Source organism: Ovis aries, chromosome 16 (genome assembly GCF_016772045.2).
Source record: "Ovis aries strain OAR_USU_Benz2616 breed Rambouillet chromosome 16, ARS-UI_Ramb_v3.0, whole genome shotgun sequence".
In the NCBI taxonomy this organism is placed as follows: domain Eukaryota; kingdom Metazoa; phylum Chordata; class Mammalia; order Artiodactyla; family Bovidae; genus Ovis; species Ovis aries.
The window spans coordinates 12,674,476-12,690,225 of record NC_056069.1 but is presented as its reverse complement, the minus strand read 5'-3'; the positions used below and the strand labels follow the sequence as shown (position 1 = coordinate 12,690,225).

Here is a 15,750-nt window from a genome sequence, read left to right as displayed (position 1 = left end):
AGAAATGTATGGAGAGAGATAATAGGAGTTGAGTAGGAAATTGAAGTTGCAAAATTCTGTGGCATAGTGATAATGATTTTTGATTGTTCAGTTTTTCTGTGCTATTTCATTGTATTTTTCTTGACAGAAACAAAAAGCATTTTTCATTGAAAAGTGCCCTGTTGGCAGCATGATTTCTGGGTTCACATAGAAGAAGAATGAGGTGGACAGAATGGTAGAAATTTTAGAAGCAAAGCATGTTTCCTCATATGGGGAAAAGGGTAGGAGTAAGAAAAACGTGTTTATTCTTGTTAAGTTTAAAATCTGATGTTGACCACATCATTGAAAAGGCTTTATAGTTTGTGTTGTGTATGGGTCTGTACAAAGTTCCTAATTAATCTGAAAATTAATCCAGGAAGATCCCCTGGAGGAGGGCATGGCAACCCACGCCAGTATTCTTGTCTGGAGAATCCATGGACAGAGGAGCCTGGCGAGCTATCATCCATAGGGTTGCGAAGAGTTGGACACGACTGAAGTGACTTAGCAGCAGCAATGATCTGAAAATAAGACGTACATTATTCTTATACATTTTGAGATATTTTAAATTACATATCGCATTTAATTTTTTTAAATGTTTCACAATTCATTGTAAAATGCTGTGTATGTTTAGGAATAGTATAGCATTGTAAATCCAAATTTCAAATTAAGTATACAGTTGACCCTTGAACCATGCAGGGGGTAGGGGGTAGGGGTGCTGCCCCTCAGAGTAGTCAAAAATCTACCTGTAACTTAGAGTCAACCGTTTGTATCCAAGATTTTGCATCTCTGGATTTAGCCAACTGAAATCACATGGTACTGTTTTATTGAGTAAAATCCACACGTAAGTGGACTCAGTGCAGTTCAAACCTATGATGTTCAAGGGTCAACTGTGTATTTTTATCTAAATATTTTGTATACATGTGGATAAAGATCATTCGCTTATAGTTTTTCATTTCACAAATAAGTTTCCAGTGCAATTCAGTATTAAAACTCAGTTAACTTAGAGGCAATATCTGATGGTATAGATTTTTTCCTTTTGAATCTTGGCTTAATCCAGGCTAGTACTGATTGAAAGCCCTGAGATGACCACTTGGTTAGTGGATGGAATGACGTGTTTGTCCATTTGCTTCTTGATGAGGTAATCATAGCCCTGGGAGCAGAAGCACATCATTTGAGTGACATTTTGCTTCAAAAAATATATGTGATGATTTCTGTAAATCTGCATTCTAGAATAGTCTTGTAAGAGTCCCAGGGATAGTATTTGGAATAAGACCTGTTGTGTGTATGGTAATGAGATTGTGGTTTTAAACTCCTTCATTCTGTCTTATAGTTTCAGGTGGCCTTAGTTTGAAACATTAAAACCATATGGTCTTTATATATTTGGAGTACCTAATGTGTGAGTAAGGGTTCTCTGCCTCAGCCTTTTCCTGTCTTTGGTGTTTGTATCACTAGCTTGCAATGTCTCATTTTGTAGAACCTTGGATGTCTCAATAGCTCTATTTTAATTTAGTATCTTGGTTCAGTAGAGTATTGTGCTAAAGATGCCACAGTCATGAGTGTTGATTCCATGCCAGTCAGCTTTTACAGTGAAAATTAATTTTCCTGTAGCTTCAGAATTGGCTGATGATTTTTGACTACTTTTGTTCAAGTATAGATGAGGCTATCTAATTCATTAACTGTACTGGAGAAAAATAAAACTGATGTCTATTGGGTAGAATTTTTCCAGATGTCCCAGGATACTGCTTTTCCCTGTGTGAAGAAAAGCATTTCCTTTCATCTGTGGGTAACCTCCCACTAGAGTAAAATCTATGCATTATTTCCGCAAACTTATTTCGATGTAAGTTCTTGGTGAATGGAGCCACCAGTCTCCTGGTGGTTACATCCCATCCTGCGTCCACTTCATGGACAGGGAAGCTGTCAGCTTGTGGCTGCTCCAGCAGAAAACACTGGGCATTTCCTGGAATAGATGGCTGATGAGGGTCATCTCTTGTCACCTCTTTAACCAGATTTACTGCTTTCGAATTTTTTAATAAGGATGTATTTTAAGGTCTGTCTGGGGACTGAGAGCTCTGATCATTCATGCAGTGAACTTTGAATAAGTTGGTAAGATTGACTGGACCCTATTATCATAATGGATGGTGACTATTTGACATTTACAGTGGTGTGCTCCATTTGCACTAAAATAAATGAATTTGTATTTAAAAATAATTGACCAATCTGATTTCCTATCAAACCTAAAATAGAGGTTATTTGCGTTCAAAGTTAAAACCTGAAAAACTGCATGCAGATTTAGGGACAATTTGCTGAATATGTCCATTGGTAGAACCCCATTCAATTTGATTGAATCAATCTTTAGCCTGAGGAAGAACAGGAAAGATTGTCCTGGGCCTACAATCTAAGTTATTAGCTTTACTGAATACGTGAGGATTTTTATTAACTGCATATTTTTCGTCAGGCCTGTTGGCCTTCCTGCCTACTGACCTGTTTCTAGGTGGGGATGGCGGTTCTCCCCGAGGAGTCAGTGTTAATTCTAGCTTCTTTCCTTAGAGTTCTGACTTGTACAGCTCTTCCAGGTGGAGACTCATTGCTGCCCATGATACATGTGGAAATGAGTCAGTGGAAAATTCACTTACTCATTGTGACCTACTTCTGTCTCTTGCACTGAAGGTGTGCTAATTTGTCAAAAGCCATCTGTCCCCCTTCCAGAAACCCTTGCTTCACTGCAACTTTAACTCCTTAGCCTATAGATTCTTTTATAATATTACCTAAATATGTTGATTATTCTGTTGTATATGTAGTCTGCTTTAGATTCAGCCCTAGAGGCCAGGGTTAGGATCTGACTTTGTATAGCTCTCAGTGCATCCTGACCCACGATCTCTGCTTTCTAATGAAGATTCTTGGCTTTTGAGGAGAAACTATAAAATGGTTAACTGTTACTAATTTAAGAAAGGAGGGTTTATTATGCCAGAGTTTGCTGGGATCAAACTTCTCACCCATTTTCAGCAAAACTTTCCTCAGTTTTATTAGCATATTCTTAGCGATTACTCATTTATCCAACAAGGTTTAATCAGCTTTTCTGTCAGGTATTGTACTAGGGTCACAAAAACAGTAAGCTGCTTGCCTGCAGGAACCTTACAGTCCCTAATAAAAGAACTCCATGCAGTCATTTTAGAGTAAACCAGTTTAAACATCATTTTAACTGTGGGGAAGTGATGAACATTCCACTGTATGTAGAACTATGTAGTCCATGGAATTCCCCAGGCCAGAATACTGGAGTGGGTAGCCGTTCCCTTCTCCAGGGGATCTTCCCAACCCAGGGATTGAATCCAGGTCTCCTGCACTGCAGGTGGATTCTTTACCAGCTGAGCCACCAGGGAAGCAGAACATTCCCTGCCAACACCCAGATTAGGATTAATCTTACCTGACTTTGTTGCTTTCAGCGTTAGTCTCGCTGCTCTCACTGTATGCAGCCACATATATCAGTATGTGAAATTGGGTATTTACCATCGAACTTCATGGAAATGGTGAAAGAATTTATTGAGAATAATATGATTCTAAACTCCAGAAAAAGAAGGCGATGTGTCTTATATATTTTATTAAGCACAGATACAGAAACACACATGTGTAGCAACTACAAACAACATATAGTAGCTCAGATTTATTGCTATTGACTTCATGTCCACTGCTGCACACACTTCAAAGTATTAAAAGTGATAGACCATATGTACAATTTCAAAAGATATGTTTCAGTCCAGCATTATCTAAGATAATCATTGTGTGTCTTAGTATATGAATATTTTTTTGCCCGAGTCTAACCATATTCTCAGGTTAGGAATGAACAGTCTTACTTAAAGTTAATATATGGAGAAGTAAATGGAAACCAGCATTTGACGGGTAGAATAGTATTTTTGAAACCTATCTTGTTCTTGGCAGTTATTTCGTTTTTACTGTGAACAACTCACCCTTGAAAAACGAAATTCATGCTGACTTGATAGCACTTTTTAAAAAGTGGCAGCTATTAACATTAAAATAATAAATTAGAGTTTTGTTCTCTGCTAATTGTTGGAGTTGTCAGCACTGCTTTCTTTGGATCTAAATTTCTCTGTGCTTTTTTCAGATTGTTGTAGATACCACTCCTTTTTGGGGAAAACTCGTAGAGAAGAAACTCAAGATCAGACTGAGCTAGTTTGCTGTGATACATTGCAGCCTAGACATCATGTTATAGTCTAGCAAATGTTCTGTGCTTTTTCACCAAGAGATGGAAGCTTCTGGTCAAAGTTGTGAGGGAAGCAGTCAATCCTAAAGTAACTGAGTGATGGTTAAGCAGAGCTGTAGTGCTGCAGCAAAAATGTGTGATGCCCTGTGAGTTTTGTCACGGTAGAATGATCTAGATTTTGCTCTATGGATGAATTGATTAACTTGGACTCTACTGTGGAAAGACAGTTTGCTTCTTTTCATTTTCTCCTTACAGCTGTCACCTTTATCTTCGCTTTTGCAGCCAGTTTCTATGATAAGCAAAATAAGTTTGTTTCAAAGGAACATATCAGTTTATCGTCAAATAATATGACATGGTGGATCCTCATCTACATACAGGTTCCTCGGGAGATGTACATGAACAATGACGCCTACGAACAGGGTTTTGCACTCTCTTGCCATTCATTATAGGTGTACCCTCTTTATTTATTTGGTTATCAGACCCTTCATGGTATTTTATTCTTCACACCAGAACACCTTCCAATGGAGATTAGAACATAAGCCTCAGTTGGCCAGGGACTTAAGTATACAGTGTCTTATCTGGCTTTGTGCAATCTCTTCATTTAAAACCGCTTACCTGAAAGGCTTGTATCTTTTGTTGTGGTGTCATCAGAAGCCACACCTGAGAATTTGGCATTGTTCCTTGGAGCTTATTCAGATGTTTTCTGCTAAGCTGCTTTTTATGTAAGATGTTGAAAATCGGATTATCCTGTCTGGGCCCTGAACTCTGAACCTGATTAAAATGATCCCCCCGTCACCACAAAAGCATGGCATTTCTGCAATCTTTGGAGAAGACTCAGGAGGGAAGTGAATGGGGTCCATGCCCAGTGACACTTGTAGGCATTTGGGTGGGGCTCCAGGGTAATGAAACAGTGATTGCAAAACCACAGGTCCTTCCACCCTCCCTGTGGTGCTGGATTCCTAGTTTAGGTTTTCCTTGGTTCTATGACCACGAGCTCTGCGATGAGAACTAGGTGGCCTTCCTAAGATCTCAGGCTGTGTAATAACAGGTGAAATGTTCCACATCACTAACTCCAATACTAGAAGCTTTATGCTTTCTTAACATGTGACAGTATGATTCTCTTTAGTTTAGCATTGCAGCTTCAGCTTTGCAGGTTTTCTGCAAATTGAATGTAAGACAATATTCTAATGCAATATGTAATAATTCCACTTGAATATAAATTCAATAATTAAATCTCTAAGAGGAGTGAATAGATTTAATGATAAATGCTGGGGAAAGATGATGTCTATAGAGTTCTTTGTTGTTTTAGAGTAACTGATTATGTCTACCACTATAGAAATCGTGTACACTGTGGATATTCTAAAAGGATAGTCTTCATTAAAGAGTGTATTCCTCTAATGCCTGGGGGGTGAATTTATAAGCAAAAGAAAGATTCCTCAGAAGATTTGCTGATTTTGAGGGAACCATTGTGCTGAGCTGCATTTACTTTCAAACCTCTGCAACTCCTGTGTTATATGTGGGGCTGTTATTGGCATTTTAAGTCAAGGAGACCTTATTCCTTTTGGCTTTACCATTTGTTGAGCCGACCAAGCCTGCCAAAGTCTTAGCTGTGTCCTCCCCACATCATTAATAACTATTAAAGTTGGGCCCAGCCCAGCTTTGATTAGTACCAACTGTGACTATGCAACCAGCAGCCATTGGATTGTAATTAAAAGGGCATAAACAGTTCCTGTCCTTAGAAAACTGTATGGTCAACATTCTGGGCTTTGTTTCTGTCTTCATGTTTTAAATCACATTTTGAGGAGGGCTGAGCCTTTGCTAAAACAATAAATATCATTTACTGATGATTTCTTAAGAGAGACCTTACTGATATTTTGGGTTGCTGTGAGTTAAGACTGGCTGGTACTTCCCAACCAAGGGAATCTGGTGTGCTTTTTTTCTCCTATAGCTGTTGAGTTGTTTCTTTTCTTTTCTTTTTTTATGTCACTTTATTGAGGTAGAGTTGACATCCAAAAAGCTGTGTGTATTTGATGTATACAATTTGATGGGTTTGGAGAATTTTGCACCCATGAAACCATCACCACAAAAAAATTAGCTATGAATCCTGCAACCTCTAAATCTAAAAAAAATACAAGTTCGTTATAAAGAAAAACAGATGCTTTTGAAGAATACTGCTCACCATGATTCCCAGGAGGAATGCAGAGTGGTAGAGAGTTGACAGGGTCATTCACGGAGATACCAATTTGTGGTATTCTTTCTACTGGGGCTTCCCTGGGGGCTCAGATGATAAGGAATCTGCCTGCAGTGCGGCAGACCTGGATTCAATCCCTGGGTTGGGAAGGTCCCCTGGAGGAGGGCATGGCAACCCACTCTGGTATTTTTGCCTGGAGAATTTCATGGACAGAGGAGCCTGGGGGGCTATTCAGTCCATGGGGGTCACAAAAAGTTGGACACGACGGAGCGACTGACACTTCCACTTCTTTCTCAGTGCCATGCTATAGCTTCTTGGCCTTTCTGAAACGCTCAAGTGGAAACCAGCAGGGACTTCCTACTCACCTATGTCACTTCTAGTTGAAGCCCACGTGAGATAGTGAGACCTGGTCTGACTTGGGATATGGGTACACGAGATGCCTATCCTGCATAAGAACGTCTCTAACTGGCACGGGCAAAGCAAATGTGGCTCCTGTTCCTAACTCTGTCACCGTGACCCTCTTGAAGCCCTGCTTTGAAAAGGAGTTGACACAGGTCCTGGCCACTCACACAGCCAGATACGCCACCAGCCACATGTGACTCCTCGCATTCCTGCCTTGGTCTCAGGGACGCGCTCCCCTGTCTTCGAGGCTTGGCCAGCTCCTCCCTGCCCTCGCCCTGAAGGAGCCTCACTCACAGGCTCTCGCATCCTTAGGGAACGGCCACCTGGGGGAAACGTGCCTTCTGGCTCTTCTGACTTCTACTGCCACTGAATCCAAAACCTATTAAAGACCTTCTGAGGCATAGGAGCCCACACTGTGAGCACAAAGACTTCTTGGAATGAGGGAAAACCCACCTTTCATTCCCCTCTAATAGAAAGAATACCGCTAATTAATATCTCAGTGAATGACCCTGTTATGGGGTACTTTGTCATCGCCCTCTACCTCTCTCCATTCCTTCTGGAAACGTGGTGAGCAGTGTGTGTAAAAGGCTCTGTTTTTGTTTATAACACATACATTTTTTTTTCCAGATTAAGAGGTTGCAGAGTTCATAGTTAATTTTTTTGTAAGCAAAAGTGCAAGGACACACACATTTTCCCTTATTCCCATCACTGAGAAGTACTCACCATTATTATTTGTGTACATTTCCTTCCAGTCCATTTTCTTTGCTTTCTGTGTATTTTAAGCATATTTGGTGTCAAACTTTGGACTCTCCACTTTTCACCATTGTAAGCAAGCATTTTGGGAAAAATATCCCATCTTGTGGTTGTAGCATAGCTTATTTAGCTACTTCATTTGGGGTTTTTAGGAGAATAAGATTGATCATGAGTCTTATTAAGACTACATCATCCTTTGTTCTCTGCCATCTCAGAAAAAGGTCTAAAAAGACGTATGTGTCTCGGGTGGGGGAGGGGAGGTGGTGTCTTGGCCTGGTTAGAAACAAAAAGGAACTTTCGCAGAGAGGAGGCAGTTAATGCTAGGTGATTGTTAGTGATCTTAAGAGAGAAGTGAGTGGGTGAGCAGAGAGCCTTTGTTGCAGTTCCCAGTCGTCTGTCAGCCTCAGTCCTTGGACCTTCTTGGACCACCTCGTCTTCCTCAATCCTGGACTTTTTGTCTTTCGATGCCAGGCTAGCGTGACTAGGGCAGAAGTAGCTCCTTATTGTGAGGTAGTTTCTTTAAAATACATATTTCATTTAGTACATAAAAAGCATTTGGAGGATGGAATGGCCCCAAAATGAGCTGTTCTAAGAAAAGCGGCCAACCCTATTTTTATTTCTGAGTCTTATCAATTTTTAAAAAACTTTTTTAAAAGGTTAGGGAAGTAGTTTTCTTCATTTCTCTACACATTGATTAACTCTTCCACATAGTTGAGTTAGAGATTAATCTTGTTGGGCTAAAATCATATGTTACATGAAGAGGTAGAAAACTAATCAAAGTTCTTTTTCTGAAAGGAAGTTTTAACAGTTGAAAAATGATTAATCTCTGAAGAAAGTCGGTAACAATGAGGATTAGGGGGATAGAGTTATTTATAATTAATATGCCAGTAATTCTTCCTAACTTTGGGGCCAGACTCATTGCCAGTATATTTTTTTCAGCCAGAACACAAATATTAATTATTGGTTCTACTGGTCTTTACTGCAATAAAATAATTAAGATTTTTTTAATGGAATTATGCTTTGGTTTAACAGTGTTTTATGGACACATTACATAATCTTCCTGGGACCTCCCCTAACCACTCATTTCCTATTTCACATTTCTCAATGATAAAGTTGTTACCATGTTAATAATCTTTACTGTCTCTACTTACTTGAGAAAATGCCTTAAACTAAGTAATAATTTGCCTACTTGGATAACTGAAAGCATTCTTTAACAGTTGCGTTTCTAATTTAGGTGATTGTACATTTATTTCATTTTGGTCTTTAGTCTTTTTGTTTTTAAACATCAACTGCCTAGTTTCTGTCAAACCTTGGGTAGGCCTTTTTTTTTTTGGTTCTTTCAAATACACAATGTCTCCTTGTTAAACAATGGAGCTATTTAAAAACTCAGGGAAATGTCTCCCTCCCCAGATTTCCTGATTGCAAACTTATAAGTACATCTTCTTTGGGGTCCTGGTAACTGTCTTCCCTCAGCCTGGGTCAGAGGCTCTAAAAACTCTTGGGGTTTTTGTTGATGTGATCAAACTGCGAGTCAGAAAAACAAGTTGAGTTAAAACAAGAAAATCAAGTGGATGGCGGTGGTGTTGGAGGAGGGGAAGGAGGTAACTTTGTCTTGTGAAACTGGTGATCACCAGGTGCTAGTCCCCAGTGTGTAGAAAGGTGATAGGACCTATTGCTTACCACTGATCTGCTGTTTAAATATTATTTTACAGTACTGATGCTTTCAGATGCAAAAGGCATAACTCAGTGTGTGATTTTCTTTTAAGTAAAATGAGACACAGTTTTTGTCATTTGAAGAACATCACAATTTTTATTTATTTTTTAATTGAAGGATAATTGCTTTACAGAATTGTGTTGATTTCTGCCAAACATACAGTTTTGAGGTATTGTCCTTGAGGCTGACTGGCTAATAGTGCAGCGTTTTTGCTCCTTTCTCCATAATTGTGTGGGGCTTACCAAGTGGCGCTAGTGGTAAAGAACTCGCCTGCCAATGCAACCTAAGACTAGGGTTCAATCCCTGGGTCGGGAAGATCCCCTGGAGAAAGGCACGGCAACCCACTCCAGTATTCATGCCTGGAGAATCCAAAGGACTGGGGAGCCTGGTAGGTTACAGTCCATAGGATCGCAAAGAGTCAGACTCATCTGAAGTGACTTACATGCTCATATATCATTGGGTGAGTTCATAAACTTTGGGACCTGCTGTACTAAACAGTGTAGCTAATATCTGACAACGAAGCAGAAAACACTCTGTTATATAAGTGAACCCTACAATTTTATGATTATAATGTAAATGGAAATATGAGGTGGCCACAAAGCCAAAGGAGTGACTCACTTGGTAGCTATAGACAGATTTTATTTTCCTGATGATTTAGCTTGTTGTTTTCATATGCATGTTGCCCTTTCAATAGGATTGAGGGTCTGTTTAGAAAAACGATGAGCACAAGTAGCCAGTGGGAGAGTTCACATTCATTTCTCTCTTAGTCTCAATGATTTGTTTTCAGTAAGTTGAAGTATCTTAATTCTGCTCATGATATGCAATTTAATTTCAGGTGGGCAGGTTACACTGGTTCCTTTTCAATATGGAAATGTTACACAGTTGGGTGCCATGTCTCCACTTTGAATTTCTACTTTGAAATGTTTTCCTGTGAAGGTCAGGGATTCCATAACTGTAATAAACTGGAGTCCAGGAACACAATGCAGAGGATGTCTCTGAGTCACTGCGTGCAGGGAATGCAGAATGAGTTGAAGTGGGATGGCTGGTGAATGTGGTGAAGAGGCGGAGTGCCTGTGTTGTTCTGGAGCTCAGGGTACTTACTAATAAGGGCCAAATTCCAGGCTGGGACGATGAGGTCACCTCTTTGAACACAAGGCTGGCCCTGTGAGAAATAGGTGGCCATGCCCATAAGAGGCAGGCTGGTTATGTGAAGGTAGGTGAAGCCAGCAGTGAACTTTTCCTTAGGAAATGACGCTTTCCTGGCACTCCTCCTTGTCTGAACTCCTGCCACAGTTTTCATGTAATTCACACAATTCAGTGAAACCTCTTTCCACAGTCACATTCGCGTACATGCTCTCGCAGAGTCTGGGAAGTCTTTGGGAAGCAAGAATGGAGGCAGATGCAATTAGGAGTTAGGGACTAACAGATACGCACTACTGTCTATAAAATGGGTAAACAGCAAGGACCTACTGTGTAGCACAGGCACTGAAGTCAATATCTTGTAATAACCTATTAGCACAAAGAATCTGGAAAAAAATATATATGTATTAAGTTGGCCAAAGAGTTCATTCGGGTTTTTCCACGACATGTTATGGGGTTGAATCACTTTGTTGTACGCCTGAAGTTAACACACTTTAATTTTAAAAAATAAGGGAAGATGCCGGACCAAAGGAATGACATCCTGAAAGAATAAGTACAATAGAAGAATCTGAGGTTGGGGATCACAGGTTTATAGAAGTTGTAAATATGTACATTTTATAACGTTGAGTTTGTTGTATTTTGAGATACATCATTTATAAATCCTTTTTTAAAAAAGCTTATCTCAATATGGTCAGTATATGTATGTTTTAGATCTTTTGCTGGCTAAATTCACTTCCTAATGTATGTTATAATATCCTCCTTTCCTCTAAGACCAGTACCTACAAAGAGGCTTCACACCACAGCTCCTGATTTCTGTGTTCTCTAATCCTTAAAGAGTCAGGTATCTAGACACAGAAACAAAAGAAAAAAGCCACGCCGTGTTAACGAGGATATGATCCAGAAACTTGGATTTAATTTTAAAGTCTTAACTAAGACACAGTTTAACAAAAGAATATGAATCACACATGCTTAAACACAAGTCTTTTCCCTAGCTGTGTCTGACTAGACCAGCTGGTTTGAGAAGGGATAAGGAGGAAATGCCTGCTTGAAGTGGCTAATCTACGTGCCGGTTCATTCATCTGCATTCGGATCCGCAAGAATACACTGGGGAGAAAGGAATGTCCAAATCGTGACATCTTACTTGTCTGGCTCCTGTGCGCCTGGCAACTGTGTGTGCAAATATGTGTGTACGTGTGTGCTCACTCGTGTTTAGTTCTTGTGACCCCATGGGCGGTAGGCTGCCAGGCTCCTCTGTCCATGGGATTTTCCAGGCAAGAATACTGGAGTGGGTTGCCACTTCCCTCTCTAGGGGATCTTCTCGACGCAGGAATCGAACCTGTGTCTGCTGCATTGCAGGCAGGTCCTTGACCACTGAGCCGCCTGGGAAACCCCCATGTACAAATACACCACAGGACACACTCGGGTGTCTGTCCACCTGGGTCAGGCTTTCTGCTCCTAGAAAATCTTCACAACCCGAGTATGAAGCTTATTAACTTAATCTACCTCATCTACCTGACTGCCAGGCTACAGGCTCCAAAACCCGGTTTGTTGGTATCCCAAGAGCAGCCCCATCTCTTTGGCATGGGTCTGTGGTTAGTAAGCTCACTGATTTATGAATAGGACCAGAAATGCTGAGACATTAATTTACAGGGAGGACAGATAACTGGTACGGGGTTTAGACTTGTCAAAGTTCTTACTCTTTGTTTTATAGACATTTTACAAAATGGCTAAAAGCACAGGCTCTGAAGGCACACTGCCTGGGTTTGGATACCTGTCCTACCACTTATTAGCTGTGTGGTCTTCGGCAAGTTTCTGAACTTCTCAGTTCTTCGGCTTTCAAGTCTGTCAGATGTGGAGAAATGTAAGTCTTCCTCAGGATTCTCAGGCAGATTAAGCGGTTGCTTGGGGTGCATTAAAAGACATTTAGTCTAAGCGAGCAGCTGTCATTATTGTTCTTGTTATTCACTTTTGGGCAGACCTCTCCCTGAAGTAGTCAGAAGGTGGCTCGGGGGATATGGTAGCAGAGCAAGGCACGTTAGCTGGCTCACAAGATCCATGGCGTCGGGCAGAGGTGGATGGATGCACGTGATTTTGAGAGTTGATCTGAAATGAAGTCTGTGTTGGGTTCAGTCCCTTGCATGCCCTTCCCCTTGAGGGTGCCGATTTGAAGCCCTTGGAGGCACAGTTGACTGGTGGTTCTGCAGTTTTTGTTTTCCTATGTTTCTAAAGCTAATCAGTCGCCCTTCTTATTGTTACATTCTTTCTATAACTGTGTTAATATTTACGTTTATTGTCAAGTCTGCTGCCTTGGAACCAGCCTCTTTAGCTCTTGCATAATTCATTATATTGATTTTAGAAGTTAATTCTATGGGCAATCTTGTGCATCTTGTTCCCCAATCCTTGGGGGAAAAGCCGTAGTGTAACATTCTATATAGGAAAGCATGTATTCATGAAAGGATGTACTGAAGAAAGAAAGACCAAAATGTTTTCGTTTTTTTTCTTTTAAAACTTTGTATTTTACATTGGAGCGTAGCCAATCAACAATGTTGTGATAGATTCACATGGGCAGCAATGGGACTCAGCCATAGCTATACTTGTAACCATTCTTTCCCAAACTCCCCTCCCATTCAGGCTGTCTCATAACATTAAGCAGAGTTCCCTGTGTTATACAGTAGGACCTTGTTAGTTATACATTTTAAATGTCACAAAATGTTTTCTTTTGACAGCTAATATTTATGAAGTACTCATTTTGCCAAGCACTGTGATACTTTCTTCACATGCATTATCTCATTTCATTTGTGCTTAACCCTCAGAGGTAGTTCAAATTTTTACCCCTAGTCTACAGATCAGTAAATGACCTCAATTTAAAACCAGCTCTACCAATCAATGGCAAGTCCTTGTATTTTATAACTGTACTCTCCTAAGAAATAGACAGTCAGTGAAATCTGAAACCGAACTACATTTTCCTTTGTGGAATGTGTAATACATAAGACGTAGTTAAATGTATTTCTGTGTCTAATGTAGATATTTCTAACTTTGAGTGTACCTTGGTTGTGGGAGCCCACATGACCTCCTTTCCTAAGCCTTATTTGCCACAAGTTGGTGGTGCTGCCTTGGAGGTCATTACATCATCTTCCAGAGGTAAAATTCTGTGGCTCAGCCCACAAATTGCAAGAGCAAGGAGACTTCATTCATTACCCAGACTGAGTACTGAGCAATTTAAAGACCAGCATCTTCTGGTATCGTCCCAGCCCTCCTGTCTTTAGATACAGAATTGGTTCCTTGTGGCCAATTTCATCTTTGCAAGATGAGAGACTAAGAAAACATCAGTGGATGCAAATGAGGAAAAGAAAAGGCATCTGTCAAGTTAATTAAGGGAAAACATTCCCTGACCTCTTGTTTTTTTTTCTGTGCTTTCCATCAAGTTGGGCTATTCTTTCCTCCTTAGAGATCTGCTCTTCCTTTCACATTGGCGGTGAATAGTAGGGCACTCAACATTTAAGGATGGAAGGAACACGCGACTTATTTTAATATCCATTTGGCAGCTTTCCTGTTGTTTTTCCATTTAGGAAACATTTTCTTCCACTTGTGCCCATTATCACAGCTTTGACATTCCTGTCATTAGCAGAATGTCATTTTGCAAGATTCTGAGTTGGGCACAGCCAGCAGCAAAACATACTGAACAGAAAGAGGCTGGCTTTTTGCCACCTGACGTTTCCTCACAGAAAAGCACCAAGTGGAGCTCAGATGTGGGCTTTCCGTGTGTGTCTGTTTGTGTTCTGACTGTGGAGGCACAGGAATCAGAGACAGTTCACTTGTGAGCAAAGTATTATGCCAAATTGCTGTAAATGCAAAATGCTTTCCAGTTGGAAGGGCGTTATACAGTTATGCTGTTCATTCTGGGCTTGACATAAATTTCTGTCAAGTGTCATAAAAGGAAATCCAGTAGTTACAGAAGTCAACTCCTCCACCCTTTTTGTGGGTCAGATTAGAGTGGCCCCAGAAGCCTCTGAACCAAAAAGGGGGAACTGATTGTATGGATCATGTTTAGCTTTGTGGTTAAATTACCCTACGAGAGCGAAGCATGGGCTTCCCTGATGGCTCACACAGTAAAGAATCTGCGGGCAATGCAGGAGACCTGGGTTTGATCCCTGTCAGGAAGATCTCCTAGAGAAGGGAATAGCTACCCACTCCAGTATGCTTGCCTAGAGAATTCCATGGACAGAGAAGCCTGGCAGGCCCCAGTTTATGGGATAGGAAAGAGTTGGATGCTACTGAGTGACCAGCACTTTCGCAGTGAAACATGTCCACCAAACTCAGTGTTTCTAGATGTAGTGAGTTAAACAGATTCAATTTATATACGGAGACCCTGGAGTGGGTAAAATAATAGTGTATCAGTTCAGCTGCTGCATATATTTTCAAATAAGATTTGAATATAAGAAAATCTTTCAATCCAGATTTATAGAACTTGTGACCATTTCTTTAAAGCCATAAAGCAGGAGGTACTAGGTACGGAAGAAAGAAGTTAATAGTGAAATTTCATTATAGTATTTCCAGATAGGAGAGTGGAACATTAGATTTAAGCTGTTGTATTTTCTCTGGTTTGGTGTTGCCACCACTTTCTTAGTGTCTTTTTTTTTTTTTTTTACTGGCCAACTGAGAAAAATCCAATGCTATTAAATTCATTAAAAATAATTTTTGTACTTGGCTTTCTGCTGCTTAGTAAATAAAGTGTATCAGGTTGTGACTTTTATCCGTGCTGAATATGAAACATGGAAACTTTAAAAAATGTGTCATGTACATCCCCCACCCGACAACACAAGAGGTTTAAAAGGACATTAGTTTGTATTTTGTTTATTTTTCTTTAACTCTCAAACATGTCTGTAGACTTACCTTTGGTCCCTGGCCAAAGCTGTCCTGAGAACAACCAAAGGCTTATGTGTCAGTCTTATAGCTGCTTGTTTTTATGACCCTTTACTCAGTTAGAAAATTGGGGCCACCACCTCTGTCCCTCCCCTCGCTGACTCTCATCGCCTTTTTGATAGCCCAGTCAGAGGTCAGCCCAGCCAGGTGATAGAAGCACAGATTAGACCATAATTTTGAATGACTCCAGACAATGTTTGGCCAGATCAACCTTTGGAGCAGTCTACCAAGATACAGCACGTGCTCTTCAACTCTTGACCTTACTTTTGCAGCATTTTCTCCACACCTTCATCTCAAGTACCGTCTTTAGTATGTGTCTTTCATGAGGTTTAAGCTATTACACTCTATGTGACTAGTCAAAAGTATTAGTCACAGAATTCATCTCTTCATCGA

At 40.4% G+C, this 15,750-nt stretch overlaps 1 protein-coding gene across 12 annotated transcripts in view; it reads left to right on the top strand.

The window, feature by feature from the left end:
• MAST4 (microtubule associated serine/threonine kinase family member 4) overlaps window positions 1-15,750 on the top strand; it is a 618,855-nt gene that overhangs the window by 469,859 nt on the left and 133,246 nt on the right. The window lies entirely within an intron of this gene.